Here is a 20,141-nt window from a genome sequence, read left to right on the forward strand (position 1 = left end):
ACCGGCGCAGAGGGGAGAGGAAACACCAATGCAGAGAGGAGAGGAAAGACCGGTGCAGAGGGGAGAGACCAGTGCAGAAGTGGGAGGAAACACCGATGCAGAGGGGAGAGGACAGACCGGCACAGAGGGGAGAGGACAGACCGGCGCAGAGGGGAGAGGACAGACCGGCGCAGAGGGGAGAGGACAGGCCGGCGCAGAGGGAGAAGAGGACCGAGCCCTCACAATCTGCTATGACTATATAAGGGCTGTCCCACACGTCCAGATAATTCCGGTACCGGAATAAATCGGTACCGGAGTTATCCGTGTCCGTGTGCCTGGGAACTCACGGAGGCCATACGTGCGGCACACGTGTGCCGCCCGTATGGCGAGTGGGTACCACACGGAGCGTGTGGTACCCACTCTGCATCATGCTGAAGCCGCGATTCATATGATCCCTGTAGCAGCGTTTGCTGCAGAGAAAATATGAATAATAGTGTTTAAAATAAAGATCTATGTGTCCGCCGCCCTCCCACCCCCTGTGCGCCCCCCCGCTGGTCAGAAAATACTTACCTGGGTCCCCCGTCGGCTGTCGCTCCTTCCTGGTCTGGCCGCGGCTTCTCTACTGTATGCGGTCGATTACACTCATGAATATGTGGCTCCACCTCCAATAGGGGCGGAGCCGACTATTCATGATTGTAAATGAGCGGCCCCACGTGACCGCATACAGTAAGCCGCGGCCAGACCAGGAAGGAGCTACAGCCGACGGGGGACCCGGGTAAGTATTTTCTGACCAGCGGGGGGGGGGGGGGGGGGCGCACAGGGGGTGGGAGGGCGGCGGACACATAGATCTTTATTTTAAACACTATTATTCATATTTTCTCTGCAGCAAACGCCGCTGCAGGGAACATATGAATCGCGGCTTCAGTACCATGTGGGGGGGACAGCGCTTACTGTAGCGCTGTCTCCTGCACGCACACGGACCCCAGACGGAGAATGTCCGTGTGAGGTCCGTGTTTTACACGGACCCATAGACTCTATTGGGTCCGTGTAATACGTGCGCTCCCACGAACACTGACATGTCTCCGTGTTTGGCACACGGAGACACGGTCCGCAAAAAATCAATGACATCTGAACAGATGCATTGATTTTTATGGGTCTACGTGTGTCAGTGTCTCCGGTACGTGAGGAAACTGTCACCTCACGTACCGGAGCCACTGACGTGTGAAACCGGCCTAATACAACTTGTAGTGGTGATCTCTTCACATGGGAGGCTCTCTATCGGCTTATTCACACATCAGTATTTGGTCAGTGTTTGTCATCAGTGTTTGTAGCCTAAACCAGGAGAGGAACAATCAGAGACAAACTAACTGCAAGATTGACACCTATCCTGTGCTGGAGACGCTCCTGGTTTTAAGCATACAAATACTGATGAAAAATACTGATGTGTGAACGTGGCCTAAGGCTGATCCTGTCTGTAGATAACATCCCATATTTGCAACTTTATCCAACTCGTCATGGGGCAAAATCGGAATCTGAACTGTCCTGAGCACACTGCATGTGACCATTATCCTTATATTACATCCGAATGTGATGATCTCGGTTTATATTGAAATAAGATGAAGTAAAGACAAGAAGAAACATGTCCTAAATGTTTAAGAAGAACAAGTCGCTAATACATCCCATAATATCTGCAATGTATGGAGAACACTGATAGACAAGGAGGGTCACATCCTGATTATACACAAAACACATGTTGGTTACAGCAAAGAAGGTGCAGAACCAGAGCTAAATATCAGGAATGTCTGAGGTGCATCGTAACCCATGAGAAGTGTAGTGATCCGCAGCTAGCACCTTGTAGTGCAAATCTGCACAAAGTCAAAAGTGCAACTAGCACCACTGCCGAGCCCACCCATCACTGGCCAGCACGAGGAGCTGTGTGGGGCAGCGTCAGGAAGTGGAGACTAGGTATGTTCTTCTCTTCGGTTTATGATCACACCAATTTTAGGAGTTAGATGTAGGGTCGGAATGAGTTTAGTGATCTGACTGGGGTCGGAATCAATTTAGTGATCTGACTGGGGTCGGAATGAGTTTAGTGATCTGACTGGGGTCGGAATGAATTTAGTGATCTGACTGGGGTCGGAATGAGTTTAGTGATCTGACTGGGGTCGGAATGAGTTTAGCGATCTGACTGGGGTCGGAATGAGTTTAGCGATCTGACTGGGGTCGGAATGAGTTTAGTGATCTGACTGGGGTCGGAATGAGTTTAGCGATCTGACTGGGGTCGGAATGAGTTTAGTGATCTGACTGGGGTCAGAATGAATTTAGTGATCTGACTGGGGTCGGAATGAGTTTAGTGATCTGACTGGGGTCGGAATCAATTTAGTGATCTGATTGGGGTCGGAATGAGTTTAGTGATCTGACTGGGGTCAGAATGAATTTAGTCATCTGACTGGGGTCGGAATGAGTTTAGTGATCTGACTGGGGTCGGAATGAGTTTAGAAATCTGACTGGGGTCGGAATCAATTTAGTGATCTGATTGGGGTCGGAATGAGTTTAGTGATCTGACTGGGGTCGGAATCAATTTAGTGATCTGATTGGGGTTGGAATGAGTTTAGTGATCTGACTGGGGTCGGAATGAGTTTAGTGATCTGACTGGGGTCGGAATCAATTTAATGATCTGAATGGGGTTGGAATCAATTTAGTGATCTGACTGGGGTCGGAATCAATTTAGTGATCTGATTGGGGTCGAAATGAGTTTAGGGATCTGATTGGAGGTCGGAATGAGTTTAGTGATCTGATTGGGGTCGGAATGAATTTAGTGATCTGATTGGGGTCAGAATGAGTTTAGTGATCTGACTGGGGTTGGAATGAATTTAGTGATTTGATTGGGGTCTAAATGAGTTTAGGTATCTGATTGGAGGTCGGAATGAGTTTAATGATCTGATTAGGGGTCTTAATGAGTTTAGAATCATAGAATGTTACAGTTGGAAGGGACCTCCTGGGTCATCTGGTCCAACCCCCTGCTCAAAGCAGGATTCACTAAATCATCCCAGACAGATGTCTGTCCAACCTCTGTGTGAAGACTCCCATTGAAGGAGAACTCACCACCTCTTGTGGCCGCCTGTTCCACTCTTTGATCATCCTGTCAAAACGTTTTTTCTAATATCTAATCTGTGTCTCCTCCCATTCAGTTTCCTCCCATTGCTTCTAGTCTTTCCTTGTGCAAATGAGAATAAAGATGATCCCTCTACAATGTGACAGCCCTTGAGATATTTGTAGACAGCTATTAAGTCTCTTCTCAGTCTTCTTTTTTGCAAGATAAACATTCCTAAATCATGTAACCGTTCCTCATAGGACATGGTTTGAAGACCGGACACCATTTTGGTCGCTCTTCTCTGAACTTGCTCCAGTTTGTTGATGTCTTTTTTAAAATGTGGTGCACAAAACTGGGACACAGTATTCCAGGTGAGGTCTGACCAAAGAGGGGTAGAGGGGGATAATGACTTTGCATGATCTAGACTGTATGCTTCTGTTAATACATCCCAGAATTGTATTTGCCTTTTTTGCTGCTGCATCACACTGTTGACTCATGTTCAGTCTGTGATCTATTAGTATATAATGAGTTTAACGATCTTATTGGGGGTCTTAATGAGTTTAATCATCATATTGGGGGCTGGAATGAATTTAGTCTTCATTTTGGGGGTCTTAATAAGTTTAATAACGCAGTTTTTATCTGGTATGTGAATCAGTGTTGTGGTCTTTTTTTGCGGGGTTAAGGGTGGAATATTATATAGAGCATACACCTGTTTACCTATGAACATGTGGAGTGGACACAGAAGTGCTGAGCTAGTCACACAGCCAGTGCCCCCTGTGGACATTACTGTTATTACAGCTCAGTACCAATACTCAATGACTAGTAGAAACAGGGATCAAGTGGAAAACATGGGCTAGAGAAAAGTGTTGTAGTCAGTCTTATGCAAAACAATACCAATGTCGTAAGCAACTCTATGTAAACTCTGCAATGAATGAAAAGATCCATCGTGCCCCCAGGAGTCCTTGCTGCAGCCAGGAGCCCAAGTTCATCTTTACTTTCACATTTCAAGTTTTACAGTATTGTTATTATTTTATCCATATTTCAAAACCGTGCAGTAACCGGTCTGTGGCCTCCCAGCAGCGCCCATCAAACTTTCTGCAATTAGACGGTTATTCTGTGCCCCTATAAGTTAATGATTTATTTTATAGAGATAAGGTATTTTTTATTTAGATCCTTTCCTATTTGATTTGGCAGCGGTGCAGTCATCGGGCAAAGGTCTGCAGGGATGCACATGCATGGTATGTACACAGCTCGCTGGGCGTCAACCACCTGAGATTACACTATGGGGAAGTGGGGCTCGAGGTGGCACACATCTCCCTGAACAATGGCATGGTCTTCCCAATATTCTCCAAGAACACAAGTCAGAAATAAGTGATGTCGTTTTTCCATGTGCTTGTGGCCAGACAAAAGTGATGTGCTCCCCCAGGTGGTTGGGGCCAGACATAAGTGATGTGCTCACCCAGGTGGTTGGGCCAGACACAAGTGATGTGCTCACTCAGGTGGTTGGGACCAGACACAAGTGATGTGCTCACCCAGGTGGTTGGGGCCAGACACAAGTGATGTGCTCACCCAGGTGGTTGGGCCAGACACAAGTGATGTGCTCACCCAGGTGGTTGGGCCAGACACAAGTGATGTGCTCACCCAGGTGGTTGGGACCAGACACAAGTGATGTGCTCACCCAGGTGGTTGGGCCAGACACAAGTGATGTGCTCACCCAGGTCTTTGGGCCAGACACAAGTGATGTGCTCACCCAGGTGGTTGGGGCCAGCACAAGTGATGTGCTCACTCAGGTGGTTGGGCCAGACACAAGTGATGTGCTCACCCAGGTGGTTGGGGCCAGACAAGTGATGTGCTCACCCAGGTGGTTGGGACCAGACACAAGTGATGTGCTCCCCCAGGTGGTTGGGGCCAGACATAAGTGATGTGCTCACCCAGGTGGTTGGGGCCAGACATAAGTGATGTGCTCACCCAGGTGGTTGGGACCAGACACAAGTGATGTGCTCACCCCGGTGGTTGGAACCAGACACAAGTGATGTGCTCACCCAGGTGGTTGGGGCCAGACACAAGTGATGTGCTCACCCAGGTGGTTGGGCCAGACACAAGTGATGTGCTCCCCCAGGTGGTTGGGGCCAGACACAAGTGATGTGCTCACCCAGGTGGTTGGGACCAGACACAAGTGATGTGCTCACCCAGGTGGTTGGAACCAGACACAAGTGATGTGCTCACCCAGGTGGTTGGGACCAGACACAAGTGATGTGCTCACCCCGGTGGTTGGGGCCAGACACAATTGATGTGCTCACTCAGGTGATTGGGACCAGACACAAGTGATGTGCTCACCCAGGTGGTTGGGCCAGACACAAGTGATGTGCTCACCCCAGTGGTTGGGCCAGACACAAGTGATGTGCTCACCCAGGTGGTGGGGCCAGACACAAGTGATGTGCTCACCCAGGTGGTTGGGGCCAGACAAGTGATGTGCTCACCCAGGTGGTTGGGACCAGACACAAGTGATGTGCTCACCCAGGTGGTTGGAACCAGACACAAGTTATGTGCTCACCCAGGTGGTTGGGACCAGACACAAGTGATGTGCTCACCCAGGTGGTTGGGCCAGACACAAGTGATGTGCTCACCCCGGTGGTTGGGCCAGACACAAGTGATGTGCTCACCCAGGTGGTGGGGCCAGACACAAGTGATGTGCTCACCCAGGTGGTTGGGGCCAGACACAAGTGATGTGCTCACCCAAGTGGTTGGGCCAGACCCAAGTGATGTGCTCATCCAGGTGGTTGGGGCCAGACACAAGTGATGTGCTCACCCAGGTGGTTGGGGCCAGACACAAGTGATGTGCTCACCCAGGTGGTTGGGGCAGGACACAAGTGATGTGCTCACCCAGGTGGTTGGGGCCAGACACAAGTGATGTGCTCACTCAGGTGATTGGGACCAGACACAAGTGATGTGCTCACCCAGGTGGTTGGGCCAGACACAAGTGATGTGCTCACTCAGGTGGTTGGGCTGGACACAAGTGATGTGCTCACTCAGGTGGTTGGGACCAGACACAAGTGATGTGCTCACCCAGGTGGTGGGGCCAGACACAAGTGATGTGCTCACCCAGGCGGTGGGGCCAGACACAAGTGATGTGCTCACCCAGGTGGTTGGGCCAGACACAAGTGATGTGCTCACCCAGGTGGTGGGGCCAGACACAAGTGATGTGCTCACCCAGGTGGTTGGGCCAGACACAAGTGATGTGGTCACTCAGGTGGTTGGGCCAGACACAAGTGATGTGGTCACTCAGGTGGTTGGGGCAGGACACAAGTGATGTGCTCACTCAGGTGGTTGGGGCAGGACACAAGTGATGTGCTCGCCCAGGTGGTTGGGCCAGACACAAGTGATGTGCTCACCCAGGTGGTGGGGCCAGACACAAGTGATGTGCTCGCTCAGGGGGTTTGGGCTGGACACAAGTGATGTGCTCACACAGGTGGTGGGGCACAGTTGTTCCTTTTGCGATTTATTACAGTAATCAGACATAACTGGAAGATCCATATTCTGACACCTCTCCGTCAAAAATATCACATCAGTGTTTAAAATCCAATCCTGCTGCATATCCTACATATAATAATAATGATTTTTATTTTCATAGTGCCAATATATTCCGCAGCACTTTACAGTCCAACGGCGACATGTAAAGACAATATCAGGCAGATAGTAAGAAGAATGAGGGCCCTGCTGGCAAGCTACAATCTGTGAGGAAACAGGGGAGACATGAAAGGTAAATACTAAAAAATGCTTGTCATGTATATCATGCTGTGTACAATATAATTATACCATGTTGTATAGGATCGTACATAAAAACCTTTCATTACAAAGAAAAACCTCCAGCCCCGGCTATGTTTTTCCACAACCCACAGCAAGGCTGCCAAAAACATGTGGGAATTGGTGTTATGGTCCAATGAGATCAAGGTGGAACTTTTTGGCCATAATTCCAAAAGGTGCAAATCCAACATTGCGCATCACCAAAAGAACACCATACCCACCGTGAGACATGGTGTAGGCAGCATTATGTTTTGGGGCTTTCTTTTGACAGCTGGAATTGGGACTTAAGTCAAGGTAGAAGAAATTATGAACAGTTCCATACCAATTCCATGCAATTTTGCATTCAAACCTTCAGGCCTTTGATGATGAAGAGGAATTTCACCTACCAGCATGACAACAACCCTAAGCAACCTCCAAATTACCAAAAGAATGGCTTCTATAGAAGAAGATGAAAGTTCATCCTAAATCCAAGTGACAATCTCTGGTGACCTGAAGAGGGCGCTGTACACAGGAGATGCCCTCGCAATCTGACAGATGGGGAGCTAATGCAAGGAGGAGCGCAAAGATCGCCCATAGGTAACTGTGATTTTACCATGCCGTATAGGAACCTGTATAATATCATGCCGTATAAGATCTTCTACAGTATAATACTTTGCAATATAGAATCCTTCTGTATAGGATCCTATATGATAATACCATGCCTATATGATAATACCATACTGTACAGGATCCTATATGATAGTACCATGCCCTATAAAGATCCTATATAATACCATGCAGTATAGGATCCTATATGATAACACCATACTGTTAAGGATCCTGTATAATAATATCATGCTGTATAGGATCCTATATGATAATATAATGCCATATAAAGATCCTATATAATACCATGCTATATAGGAACATATATTATACCATGTCGTATACGATCCTATATGATTACACCATGCCGTATAAGATCCTATATGATAATACCATGCCATATAGGATCCTAAATAATACCATGTCGTATAGGATCTTATATGATAATACCATGCCATATAGCAGGGGTCCCCCAACCTGTAACTCGGGAGCCACATGTGGCTCGCAGGCCCGTGATGTGTGGCTTGCGGCTGCCTGCCAGCTTGGTCCATTAGCACCAGGTGTAAATAACTATTAAGAGCAGATGTCTAAATGGTGACTTTTGTGTGTAGCCCTGTATGGAAGAGCAGATCTGATTGGGGGTGAGATAGGAAACCGTGGAGCTTGGCATACTGCCTTGGTGTGATTTCAGTGGAAAAGCTTTGGTTATCATTATACCGGTAATGGAGGCTCTCGGTGTCACTACTGTGAGTGGGGAAGGAGCTGGTTGTGGCTCGTGACCCTCTCTCAGAGCTGGATGTGGCTCTCAAGGTCAGAAAGATTGGGGACCTCTGCCATATAGTATCCTATATGATTATACCATGCCGTATAGGATCCTATATAATACCATGCCGTATAGGATCCTATATAATACCATGCCATATAGGATCCTATAATAATACCATGCCGTATAGGATCCTACATGATTATACCATACCATATAGGATCCTATAATCATATCATGCCGTATAAGATCCTATATGGTAATACCATGCAGTATAGGATCCTATATGATAATACCATGCCGTATAGGATCCTATATAATACCATGCCATATAGGATCCTATATAATAATACCATGCCATATAGTATCCTATATGATAATACCATGCCATAAAAGATTCTATATAATAATACCATGCCGTATAGGATCCTATATAATGCCATGCCGTATAGGATCCTATATGATAATACCATGCCGTATAGGATCCTATATGATAATACCATGCCGTATAGGATCCTACATGATTATATTATACCATATAGGATCCTATAATCATATCATGCCGTATAAGATCCTATATGGTAATACCATGCAGTATAGGATCCTATATGATAATACCATGCTGTATAGGATCCTATATGATAATACCATGCCGTATAGGATCCTATATGATAATACCATGCTGTATAGGATCCTATATGATAATACCATGCCGTATAGGATCCTATATGATAATACCATAGTGTTTAGTATCCTATATGATAATACCACGCAGTATAGGATCCTATATGATAATACCATGCCATATAGGATCGTATATGATAATACTATGCCGTATAGGATCCTATATGATAATACCATGCCGTACAGGATCCTATATGATAATGCCATGCCATATAGGATCTTATATGATAATACCATAGTGTTTAGTATCCTATATGATAATACCACGCAGTATAGGATCCTATATGATAATACCATGCCATATAGGATCGTATATGATAATACTATGCCGTATAGGATCCTATATGATAATACCATGCCGTATAGTATCCTGTATGATAATACCATGCCGTATAGTATCCTGTATGATAATACCATGCCATATAGGATCCTATATGATAATGCCATGTCGTATAGGATCCTACATGATAATACCATGCCATATAGTATCCTATATGATAATACCATGCCATATAGGATCCTATATAATACCACACCGTATAGGATCCTATATGATAATACCATGCCGTATAGGATCCTATATAATACCACACCGTATAGGATCCTATATGATAATGCCATGCCGTATAGGATCCTACATGATAATACCATGCCATATAGTATCCTATATGATAATACCATGCCATATAGGATCCTATATAATAATACCATGCCGTATAGGATCCTATGTGATTATACCACGCCGTATAGGATCCTATATAATACCACACCGTATAGGATCCTATATGATAATACCATGCCGTATAGGAACCTATATGATAATACTATGCCGTATAGTATCCTGTATGATAATACCATGCCGTATAGGATCCTATATGATAATACCATGCCGTATAGTATCCTGTATGATAATACCATGCCGTATAGGATCCTATATGATAATGCCATGCCATATAGGATCCTATATGATAATACCATAGTGCTTAGTATCCTATATGATAATAACATGCCATATAGGATCCTATATAATAATACCATGCCGTATAGGATCCTATATGATTATACCACGCCGTATAGGATCCTATATGATAATACTATGCCGTATAGGATCCTATATGATAATACCATGCCGTATAAGATGCTATATGATAATAACATGCTGTATAGAATCCTATATAATAACATGCCGTAAAAGATCTTATATAATACCATGATGTATAGTATCCTATATGATAAAACCATGCCATATAGGATACTTTATAATACCATGCTGTATAAGATCCTATATGATAATACCATGCCGTATAGTATCCTGTATGATAATACCATGCCGTATAGTATCCTGTATGATAATACCATGCCGTATAGGATCCTGTATGATAATACCATGCCGTATAGGATCCTATATAAGAATACCATGCCGTATACGATCCTATATGATAATACCATGTTGTATCAGATCCTATATGATAATACCATGCCGTATATGATCCTACATGATAATACCATGCTGTATAGGATCCTATATGATAATATCATGCCGCATAGGATCCTATATGATAATACCATGCCGTATAGGATCCTATATGATAATACCATGTTGTATCAGATCCTATATGATAATACCATGCCGTATATGATCCTACATGATAATACCATGCTGTATAGGATCCTATATGATAATATCATGCCGCATAGGATCCTATATGATAATACCATGCCGTATAGGATCCTATAGGATAGTACCATACTGTAAAAGACCCTATAGGATAGTAACATACTATATAACATCCTATATTGTTATACGGTGCAGAATTGATCTTTGCCCCTCAGCACTGAGCACTTATAGCGCTGCTGTGCTCCTACCCAGTGACGGCCATACGGGCCTGGTGGTAGCTTCCACCTCTGCGGGTACATTTGGGTATTGTATGGACCGACGGGCACTATGGAGGTCAGGTACAAGGGTCACTATCTGTGGAAGAGGCGCGTGCGGTATCACCATCCCCTGACTACACCGCCCCTCATCCACACGATCATTTCACAACTTCATCACCACTTGTGACCGGTCGAGTTGAGCATCTTCCAAGTAGTAACGGGCGACACAGCGGAGAAGGGGGCACAGACATAACGGGAGGCAGAACGGCGGCGCCCTGTGCGATGCTCGCGCCACGTACCTACGACTGACTACTCCCAGGTCGCCCATGTGCACTGATGGGAGTCGTGCTCCTCTATCGGAATAGTAACTCCAAATATCTGAAACATCCCAGGAATGAGGTGGTTGCTGATTTGGCGCAGCTGGCTGCTTCCTGCTGTTTCTCTGGCTGGCACCGGTGTACAATGGACAGTATTGTTGTGCAACGAGAAAGAAAGAAAATCCCCCCCTTCTGTCTTTTTTTCCCGGTGCCCACAAGAGGGAGGTTGAGTTACAAACAAGTAAAACGAAAGAAGTGACTAAAGTCAGAAAAGTGAGTGGCACCCGGCAGCCTGGGCACACGGCTCCACGTTACCTCGCCCGCCGGGTATTGGCCTCCATACAACTAAAAAAAGACAAAAAATTGGCAGCTGGACGTACCTGATGTGGAAGCGGCCTCGCTCCGAACTCTGGACTCACCACGATTTCCATAAACTCGGCCACTCCCAGTTTATAATACATTATGCATTAATTCCAACATCGGATTGTGCTGCCGGTAGGGGACATTATCGGCAGCAGGTTGTCAGGCCGCTCTGCCAGCATGTGTGCTGCGCCCCACCCCCTCCATGTGGGCACCAGGCCCGTCACTCACATGACCGGAGGATGACGGGCAGCTGTAGGGGGCGCTATGGGAGCATGGATATGGCTGATCCCATCTGCAACAAAAAAGGGATCTTATTGGGGCTGCAGATGTACTGGCAATGATAAAGGGTTTGCATTGGGGTCCCACATTACTGCTACTGAAATTAAAAGGAATCTGTCACCAGGTATTTGCTCACCCATACGATGTAGGGGCAGAGACCCTGATTCCAGCAGTGTGTCATTTACTGGGCTGCTTGCCACAGTTTTGATAAAATCCCTGTTTTCTCTGCTGCAGATGTATCAGTGCTCGGAATGCTGAGCTTTGTATAGCCCCGCCCACGCCACTGATTGGCTGCTGTGAATAGGCAGCCAATCAGTGGTGGAAGGCGGGGTTGGACTACCTGGCAGCAGGATTGCTAGTCCTCTAGTGAGAATCTCCTGCTGATTCTATCACAGCCGCAGCAAGCAGCCCAGTAAGTGACACATGACTGGAATCAAAGCATCAGCCTGAACATCATGGTGCTGTCAGATTGTGATGACAGATTCCCTTTAAAGGGATTGTCCAAGATAAAAAAGGGTCCTTTGTGGGGCTATTATATAAAACCACAAGTACAGTCCCCGTGCCGCCCCTCTGCCCTGCTGCTAGTGCCCCCCCACCGGTCGCCTGGCTTCCTCTTCCAGCGGAGGACGTCAGATGAACTCTGCAGCTGTCACTTATTGTCCATCAGTCTTCTAAGATTGTACGCGATCACCGCAGCCATTTAGCAGCTGCTGATTGGCTGAATCGCTCTCCAGATGCTCCTCCCATCAGAACAGAAAGTCATTAGACCTGTGGAGGACACGATGGCAGTGTGGAGGACCGGCGGGGGAGTCAGGAGGTCTGTCAACAACGTCATGGGTCCGTTTTTTTTAAATATTTTTTACTAGTGGTCAACCCCTTTAAGCAGTCGTAGTGATGATGATGATTGGTACAAACCCCTTTTGTTACCAGATTGGATAAATTACACTTCAGTCTGATGCACGCGATTTACCAACTGTTTGGGGAAACTTTCAGGAGGCGCTCTGCCTGGTTTCTGGATAATTCCATTGCGGCTCGTTTGCTGCTGCTGCTGACGGATCTCTTGTTCTATATGTCATTATTTACCCCCAATGAACACGGCGGGGGTCATTACCCCTTTAATAACCCTCATCCCTCTGCATGTACGAGTTCACTTTAAGAACAGAGTGTGATTTTTATTTTTGCTCCTTCTGATTTAAAAAAAAAAAAAAAAAATCGATACAAAGTAAAAAAAAAACAAACATCTAAATTATGTTACGGAGGCAACAGGAACATTACTTGTAGGTGTAACATAAATATATATATATATATATACAGTGTAGGAAACGTAAAGAGACAGAAGACTGAAGGCTTCTCCTGTCCCATCAGGCTTAGCTTGTGGCTCCTGCTCATCCCCATGCTTTACACTGCAGCTCAGCTTTTATAGATCGACTTCTGAGCACAAGCACAAGCTCAGCAAGAACTCAGGACCTGGAAAGCTGGTGTGAAAAATTACCAAGCACAAGCACATAGATCAGCAAAGGAAGATCGTCAAAAGGGAGGAGCTTCTGGAAGAGGAGGGGCTTATAGCTCTAATTTACCTCTTAAAGGGGTTTTCTAGCACCGCTGAATTAGAGTTGTGAACCCTGAGGAGTACCTTAAGTACTTGGGAGGGCGTGAGGCTCTGAATTAATGCAGCAGCCCCTTTACTTTTAGTACTGTAGACGTCCCAGAGATCAGACACCCTGCAATCATATTCTAGAGGAATACCCCTTTAAGTGTGACTATTACTGACCCCCTGAATTCTTCATTTTTAAAAGTTGTGGGGGGTGAGGGGAGTGAGCCCTGATTTTGTTTCGGGGTCCTGGAAGCCACAACCACTCTTTACAAGTGTCTTGATGCCCCCCCCCCTAACATATCGAGGCCCTGATCTATTTATTATTTCCATAAACCGATAATCCAGAATATTTGACAATCCGGCAATTTGACTGTACTCAGACTATATCCGGTGACAGGGCCGGACTGGCCATCGGGCCGTTCTGGCAAATGCCAGAAGGGCCGGTGGCAGTCGTGGGCCGCTCGCCGGTGCCGAAAAGTCCCCCCGCCCGTCATATTATCGTGCACCTGCTGTGTGGCCGGGCAGACTGCAGCTGCTGAGACCAGAGCCGGGAGCACTGCTGGGCACGAGGAGAGGTGAGTGTTTGCTTGTTTTTTAAATATATCACTGAGTGATAACTGGATTGTGGGGCTATTGGGGGGGCTGCATTACATTCTATGGGGATGGCAGCATTACATTCTATGGGGGCTGGCTGCATTACATTCTATGGGGGCTGTGCTGCATTACATTCTATGGGGGCTGTGCTGCATTACATTCTATGGGGGCTGTGCTGCATTACATTCTATGGGGGCTGTGCTGCATTACATTCTATGGGGGCTGGCTGCATTACGTTCTATTGGGGATGGCTGCATTACATTCTATGGGGGCTGGCTGCATTACATTCTATGGGGGCTGTGCTGCATTACATTCTATGGGGGCTGTGCTGCATTACATTCTATGGGGGCTGTGCTGCATTACATTCTATGGGGGCTGTGCTGCATTACATTCTATGGGGGCTGTGCTGCATTACATTCTATGGGGGCTGTGCTGCATTACATTCTATGGGGGATGTGCTGTATTACATTCTATGGGGATGGCTGCATTACATTCTATGGGGGCTGGCTGCATTACATTCTATGGGGGCTGTGCTGCATTACATTCTATGGGGATGGCTGCATTACATTCTATGGGGGCTGGCTGCATTACATTCTATGGGGGCTGTGCTGCATTACATTCTATGGGGGCTGTGCTGCATTACATTCTATGGGGGCTGTGCTGCATTACATTCTATGGGGGCTGTGCTGCATTACATTCTATGGGGGCTGTGCTGCATTACATTCTATGGGGGCTGTGCTGCATTACATTCTATGGGGGCTGTGCTGTATTACATTCTATGGGGGCTGTGCTGCATTACATTCTATGGGGGCTGTGCTGCATTGCATTCTATGGGGATGGCTGTATTACATTCTATGGGGATGGCTGCATTACATTCTATGAGGGCTGTGCTGCATTACATTTTATGGGGGCTGGCTGCATTACAATCTATGGGGCTGTGCTGCATTACATTCTATGGAGGCTGTGCTGCATTACATTCTATGGGGGCTGTGCTGTATTACATTCTATGGGGGCTGTGCTGCATTACATTCTATGGGGGCTGTGCTGCATTACATTCTATGGGGGCTGTGCTGCATTACATTCTATGGGGGCTGTGCTGTATTACATTCTATGGGGGCTGTGCTGCATTACATTCTATGGGGGCTGTGCTGCATTACATTCTATGGGGGCTGTGCTGCATTACATTCTATGGGGGCTGTGCTGCATTACATTCTATGGGGGCTGTGCTGTATTACATTCTATGGGGGCTGTGGTGCATTACATTCTATGGGGGCTGTGCTGCATTACATTCTATGGGGATGGCTGTATTACATTCTATGGGGATGGCTGCATTACATTCTATGAGGGCTGTGCTGCATTACATTTTATGGGGGCTGGCTGCATTACAATCTATGGGGCTGTGCTGCATTACATTCTATGGAGGCTGTGCTGCATTACATTCTATGGGGGCTGTGCTGTATTACATTCTATGGGGGCTGTGCTGCATTACATTCTATGGGGGCTGTGCTGCATTACATTCTATGGGGATGGCTGTATTACATTCTATGGGGGCTGTGCTGCATTACATTCTATGGGGGCTGGCTGCATTACATTCTATGGGGGCTGTGCTGCATTACATTCTATGGGGACTGTGCTGCATTACATTCTATGGGGGCTGTGCTGCATTACATTCTATGGGGGCTGTGCTGTATTACATTCTATGGGGGCTGGCTGTATTACATTCTACGGGGGCTGGCTGTATTACATTCTACGGGTGGCTGGCTGCATTACATTCTATGGGGGCTGGCTGCATTACATTCTATGGGGGCTGTGCTGTATTACATTCTATGGGGTGCTGTATTATATTCTATGGGGGGCTGCATTATGCTCTATGAGGGGGCTACCATATATTATATATGCAGGGGCTGTATTATACTATATGAGGGGGCTGCATTATATTCTCTGGGGGTTACATTATACTCAGGGGGCTACAATATATTCTGTGCGGTGGCTGCATTATACTGTGGGGTGGCATCATTATACTATATGTGGGCTGCATTATATTGTATCGAGGACTATGGGGAATACATTATACTATATGAAGAACTATGGGGTGCATTATACTATGGGAAGTGAATTGTACTACATGGATGACAATGGCGGGGCATTATACTATATGGAGCACTATGAGGAGTGTATTATACTATTTGGAGGACTGAGGAATGCATTATACTCTTTGGAGGACTGAGGAGTGTATTATACTATATGGAGGAATTGCAGTGTATTTTAATATATGGAGGACTGAGGAGTGTATAATACTATATGGAGGACTATGTGGAGTGTATAATACTATACGGAGGACTGAGGAGTGTATTATACTATATGGAGGACTATGGGGAGTGTATTATACTATATGGAGGACTGAGGAGTGTATTATACTATATGGAGGACTGAGGTGCACATTATAATATATGGAAGACTATGGGGTGTATTATACTAAACAAGCAAAATGCTGCCTATTCATCGAGTGATTGGATTGTTTATGTGGGAACAGAAATCCTTGTTCTCAGCAGCACATTGCCGGTGTAAACTGTAGTTGTGCTGCTGATAACATGATACTGTATGGGGACAGATTGATCTAATTGTGATTGTTCTGTTCCCTTCATTCTTTCTCAGTTGGTGTAAAGAGGCCGGGAAAGAAGCGAACGACCTCACTATTGTCGATCACACTCATTTAGTGGCCTGAGATCAGCCCATGTAAATACAGCAGAAATGCTTCACAGGGAGACCAGGCAAGGATGATGACAGTTGTAGTTAGCACCCGGCGCCTGGGAATAGCGCTAACTCTACTGCTTTTCCCAGCCGCCAGAGCATTTAATTCTGGTATGTGTAATGATTTTTAGGGTTGATGTCAGCTGCTATCAATTCCTGGTGTAAATAATGGAGAGGTGTCTATCAGACACCCCCACTAGTAGTCCGAACCTGGCGAGACCCAGCGACTTTGAAGAGCGGTGACGGTAGTAACAATACCGCTCTTCACAGTCGCCGAGCTCAGCACAAGACCCGGAATATCTGAAGAGCGGTGATGTTACTGGTGTCACCGCTCTTCAGAGTCACCGGGTCTTGTGCTGCGCAGCGGAACCAAAAGTGGCTGTAGGCAAAGTGTATGGAGCATCAGAATGAGGTTCCACAATCCCTTCATTATCTACGAGATCCAGTTATGTAGGTAAAGTAGCGGCTTTTCTTGGTCCTGCAACTAAAAGCCATAAATAAGACCGAGCTGTAATGCTGGATACAGCTGTGATTATATGTTATATAGTCGTGTTACACTCCCCTCACTTCTTGTAACCTACAAGTGTACAAAGATATTATACAGTCACCATGTGACAAGTGGGCCTGTGTGACTTCAAATGCCAGGGCTGAATGTTAGTCCCAGTCCGGCCCTGTCCGGTGAGTTCTGAGAATTTCTGTGCGGACATGGATAGCGCCCCCCGTGGTCGCAGGCCATAGTGCTCGTTGCCAGGTCACACATGTGAACACAATATCTGCGGCACGCCCCGCTCTCCGGCACGGCTCGCTGTATGCAGGAAGGGAGGGAACATCATGTCTTCTCCCAGCTCGCCTTATAAATAGGCACGGGGCTTCTATATACAGCCCGTCGCCTGGCACCGTATACATTCACACCATTTATATGGCCGCAGCTCTCTGTACGTTTCCACACGCCCAGCTCCGAATTTATGGCGTCTACGGACACAGAAAATCTACAAAAAAACTTTGCACCAGTCACTTCTTCAAACTTCTCAGGCTACACCTGCAGTCCCATGTAACACACCAGGTCACACAATGTGAAGTGAAAATGAGCTGCACCAAGTCACAAACACGGCACTGCTTCATCTCATAAACTCATAAACCGTCATGCAGTCCCTTGCAAATCAATAGATCACAAATTAGGATATCAGGAAGAGTTGTGTCAAATGACAGCTCTGCTATGTCTGTAAGGGTGAGTGTCCACGGTCAGTAGACGCTGCGTGTTTGACGCTGCAGCGTCAAACACGCAGCATCCAGATGTTCCAGCATAGTGGAGGGGATTTTTTGAAATCCCGTCTCCACTATGCGTGGAAACCCGCACGCGGCGGGCCTGCGACTCTGGACATGCTGCGCGTCTTTTCAGATCGCAGCATGTCCGTGATACCTGCGGCGACGCTGCGTCGCCGCAGGTAATGTCACAGGGCCCTATGGCGAGGGGTGCGATGATCCCGGATGTGTACAGTACACATCCGGCATCATTGCGTCCCAGAAAGGGGGCGGGGCTTAGCGCTGAGCGGCTTCGCCGCTCTGGCGATACTGCCGGCCATCCTGATCGTGGACACGCACCCTAAGAAAATCATCATCTGCCTGCAGTCAGTGTACTGAATTATCTCCAATGACAAATTCAGCTCTGCTATACGTGTAACATGAGCTGACCTAAAGCCCAATACAAAAGGACAAACCCAGCTCTGCTAACTCAGCGATAACGTGTCAGGGTTACCTGCTCTCCTATGGAAATCCACATATGAAGAGTGACACATGACAAACCCAGCTCTGCTAACTCAGAGATAACGCGTCAGGGTTACCTGCTCTCCTATGGAAATCCGCATATGAAGAGTGACACGTGACAAACCCAGCTCTGCTAACTCAGAGATAACGCGTCAGGGTTACCTGCTCTCCTATGGAAATCCGCATATGAAGAGTGACACGTGACAAACCCAGCTCTGCTAACTCAGAGATAACGCGTCAGGGTTACCTGCTCTCCTATGGAAATCCGCATATGAAGAGTGACACGTGACAAACCCAGCTCTGCTAACTCAGAGATAACGCGTCAGGGTTACCTGCTCTCCTATGGAAATCCGCATATGAAGAGTGACACGTGACAAACCCAGCTCTGCTAACTCATGGATAATGCGTCAGGGTTACCTGCTCTCCTATGGAAATCCGCATATGAAGAGTGACACGTGACAATCCCAATACAAAAATAAATCAGCCTTGCCCTCCCGTCCCGGTAATACTGCCATACCCCCAGTCGTGGCAGCGCTCACAGGTCAGTGGTGGCAGCGCTCACAGGGATGACCCCAATATCATCCATGACAGCTACAATGTCTGACTCCACATTCCTCTCACAGTAATGATATAATGGGCGCACGGAGACCCCAACCGCGCACATATCCCCCTGACCGACCGGAATATCAGACTCTGGGACAGCACTGTGTGACCCTATGAGGTAGCGGATGACTTGCCCTTCACACCCGCGGCCCGGCCTCAGCCCGTCACAAAACTTCTGCATCTCCCCATATACCTTGTAATTCAGCTTCCACCATTCCCAGATCCATGCTTGCTGTCATTGAATGGAAACATTCCTGTGTATACCAGGCTTGGTGCAATCTTACAGGCCACATACAAAAAGCTGTTGTTCGAGCCCCCTGATATCATGACTTTAAGAGTTTGCTACCATTGTATCCACCTACTGATAGGATGTCTGCTCTCCTTGATACCTGCACTGGCACACTGTAACAAACTATCAAGGCAGGACTAAATATTCTTGCTGCTGTAGTAACTCACAGACATTGGTCTGGACTAAACCGTCAGACATTGGTCTGGACTAGTGATGAGCGAATGTACTCATTGCTCGGGTTTTCCAGAGCACGCTTGGGTGACCTCCGAGTATTTTTTAGTGTTCAGAGATTTAGTTTTCATCACCTCAGCTGAATGAATTACCGCTGCTAGCCAGGCTGAGTACATGTGGGGGTTGCCTGGTTGCTAGGGAATCCCCAAATGTAATCAAGCTGGCTAATAGCTGTAAATCATTCAGCTGCGGCGATGAAAACTAAATCTCCGAGCACTAAAAAATACTCAGAGGTCCCCCGAGCAACAAGTACACTCGCTCATCACTATTTGTTACAATTCTTTCTAGTCTAGTGTATCCATTCTGTCTTACCACACGGTGTGTGATACAATGTATCTGGACTGGTGATGTCACTCAGTCTGGAGTCCACACTGTATACAGCTAACAGGGAATTGTTTGGAAAAATTGTAACAAATCCTCAGCTCTGAACAATTATTGCTAGCACTGATACACAGTAACAACCCTGAATGAGGGGCACAATATCGTCTAGACAGTATTCTCTGAGTTCATCAGCAGCTGAAATATCATTCTCATCTTGCCAGTTTGTTACACTGTATTGTTTATTTATTTTA

The 20,141-nt window shown here is 46.7% G+C and overlaps 1 protein-coding gene across 7 annotated transcripts in view; it reads right to left on the reverse strand.

The window, feature by feature from the left end:
• ZBTB20 (zinc finger and BTB domain containing 20) overlaps positions 1-20,141 on the reverse strand; it is a 941,497-nt gene that overhangs the window by 314,075 nt on the left and 607,281 nt on the right. For 2 of the 7 annotated variants that reach the window (XM_077293710.1, XM_077293708.1), the window contains exons 1-2: positions 11,880-11,988; positions 11,482-11,756 (exon numbers count right to left, since the gene is read on the reverse strand). The exons of the other annotated variants lie outside the window; for them this stretch is intronic. The gene's annotated coding sequence lies outside the window, so the exon portion shown is untranslated. Of the gene's footprint in view, positions 1-11,481; positions 11,757-11,879; positions 11,989-20,141 lie in introns of those variants that run through there. 7 annotated transcript variants of the gene reach the window in all.

The sequence above is a fragment of the Ranitomeya variabilis genome, chromosome 3 (assembly GCF_051348905.1).
Source record: "Ranitomeya variabilis isolate aRanVar5 chromosome 3, aRanVar5.hap1, whole genome shotgun sequence".
Taxonomy (NCBI): Eukaryota; Metazoa; Chordata; class Amphibia; order Anura; family Dendrobatidae; genus Ranitomeya; species Ranitomeya variabilis.